This window comes from Schistocerca cancellata, chromosome 2, assembly GCF_023864275.1.
Source record: "Schistocerca cancellata isolate TAMUIC-IGC-003103 chromosome 2, iqSchCanc2.1, whole genome shotgun sequence".
In the NCBI taxonomy this organism is placed as follows: domain Eukaryota; kingdom Metazoa; phylum Arthropoda; class Insecta; order Orthoptera; family Acrididae; genus Schistocerca; species Schistocerca cancellata.
In genome coordinates, this window is record NC_064627.1 from 652,605,993 (window position 1) to 652,608,526 (window position 2,534).

The 2,534-nt window shown below is 42.7% G+C and overlaps 1 non-coding gene across 1 annotated transcript; it reads right to left on the minus strand.

The window, feature by feature from the left end:
- Positions 1 to 2,053: 2,053 nt before the first annotated feature.
- On the minus strand, positions 2,054 to 2,138 carry Trnas-gga (transfer RNA serine (anticodon GGA)). The gene is given in 2 exon segments: positions 2,054 to 2,088; positions 2,098 to 2,138. It is a non-coding gene; the product is annotated as a tRNA-Ser (tRNA).
- Positions 2,139 to 2,534: the final 396 nt, after the last annotated feature.

Sequence of the window (2,534 nt, forward strand, 5' to 3'; positions counted from 1 at the left end):
TGTGAAGTGCAGAATGGAGCGCATAACGCTCTGTACGACGCAGAAATTAGCTGTAGCATTGTTTAGCTCCAACTGTCGAGAAGCGAACCAGCCAATTAGTTAATCGTTCTTGCGAGAACTGAGAGGGCATTATGCTATGCACGCTGCTACAACCATGTGCGCGTATATCGCCACATTCTAAGACTAGCGATGAGTACATGTTCTCTCGCATAACGAGAAACATAGGGAAAGTTTCTGCTGGAAAATTCACGCAAAGATGTGATTAGTTTTATAGGAATTTCAGCAGAGGAGAGCGGCATAGTAGACCGTAGGTCATCGCAGCTTAAGGTAAATACCGCTTGCAGAGACATAAACTTGTTGGGTCACCAGCTTGCGTTTACTGTAAACTCAAGCAACCTTGGGTCATCTTTTCCTCAATTTGTCACATAACTAAGCATCCACCGTAGACTTGACTGTCATCCTAAAAATAGTGCCGAACTTTGAACCGGAATCGGACTGATTTTCGTAGTACTGATCAACATCATAACGTAAGCGTGGGAACAATTTTGGAAAGAAACTTCTAGCTAAACTTTAATATTGTCGTGTTTAGGATAATTTAACGTTCTGAGAGTTAATATTTAATATTGTTGAGTGTAGGATTATTTCACTGTTTGATGTTGACGAGATGCGTTATACTGATAACTGCTTTTTGTTGTCACATTGAAAACTGTGTAAAAGCGTGTATTTTTGTGCTAATATTGCGACACTAAACATGTCGTTTCAACTTACACAGTTGTCTTCAATCCTAGAATAAGTAAATCAGAAGTATTGCACCTTACAAATGGCGACCCTGCCAAGATGGCAACTGGTCTGCCTGGATGGCAATTAGTCAAATTAGTAAGAAAAAGAATTTGAAGTTTCAAAAGAGAATTTTTGAATTAAAAAAAAATTGTGTTGTTTTGTTACGAGGTTACCCAATGTATGTTAATGTATAGTGGACAGAATACAGTTAATGTGTGATCCAGAGTGTAGAAAAGTTGTATTAGCAAGTAGAAGAACATTTGTAATTGTGTAGAAGTAGCTTGTGGATGACCTTGCTGGCGCGCGCGAAGTTATTCACGGCGTTCTTGGGTTAGGTTTGAAAATCTACAAACAGTTAACAGTGCTGCTAATGATGTGTACTTTCTATGATATTTAGGAAACGTGTAAGATCATATAACTTGATGCTGACGAGAGCGCAAGCTCGCACAATTCGAGAAAGACAGAGGTTAGCGAGACGATCAGAGATGGCGGAAGAATGGAGTATCGCAGATAGGTCAAACTGAAGATCTTGACAAGATAGAGACCGATGTAGAGCAAAAAGTATCGAGTGCGAGTCATGGAACGGAACGTAGTGATAGTGCAGAGGGAATGGTAGCAGCTTCACGATTGGTATCACAGTCAGAGAATGCACGAAAACAAACAAATGGCGGATCTAGTGGGTCAAAAAAAATGGTTCAAATGGCTCTGAGCACTATGGGACGCAACTGCTGTGGTCATCAGTCCCCTAGAACTTAGAACTACTTAAACCTAACTAACCTAAGGACATCACACACATCCATGCCCGAGGCAGGATTCGAGCCTGTGACCGTAGCAGCAGCGCGGCTCCGGACTGGAGCGCCTAGAACCGCACGGCCACCACGGCCGACCTAGTGGGTCAGAAATAGCGTCAGAGGACCAGCAACTACGGTATGTTGAACCAAATATAGCAATTTTGAACCAAACGGGACAGTTTCCAACAGAAAGAATGTGTGTAAGTGCGTCCGCACTGTGCACGGAAGTCGGTAAAACGCCACGTGAAAGACGCGAACGGCAAAATTTACATCAAATAGTGACAGGTGACGATGGCGAAGAGTCAGATAATCTGTTCGCATTATTGAAGCAACTCACTATGGTCGTAAATCAAACGAGTGAAACAACAAAAAAATGGTTCAAATGGCTCTGAGCACTATGGGACTCAACTGCTGTGGTCATAAGTCCCCTAGAACTTAGAACTACTTAAACCTAACTAACCTAAGGACATCACACACATCCATGCCCGAGGCAGGATTCGAACCTGCGACCGTAGCGGTCGTGCGGTTCCAGACTGTAGGCGCCTTTAACCGCTCGGCCACTCGGGCCGGCAGTGAAACAACAAACGCAAGGTTAGAAAACTTAAAAACCGAAACAAATGCAGGGTTAACGAATTTATAGATAGCAACAGATGCAGGGTTGGCAAACTTAAAAACAGAAACAGCGAATTTAAAATTCGAAACAGCAAAGTTAAAAACAGAAACAAACGCTGCCTTAAGTAGTCTCCAGTTTGAAACTTATGCTGGGTTCGAAAAAGTCCGCGAAGATCAGCAAAAATTACGAACGGAAGTTAATGAACAGTTTACTGAAATCCGGAGAGAGGCGAGAGACTCGCGCGAGCTTATATAATCGTTAATGGCTGACCAGAAAAAGATGCATTCTGACGTTGACCAGGTGCAGGATGCAGTGTCTAACGTTAATCAAAGAGTGGATAAATTAGCACG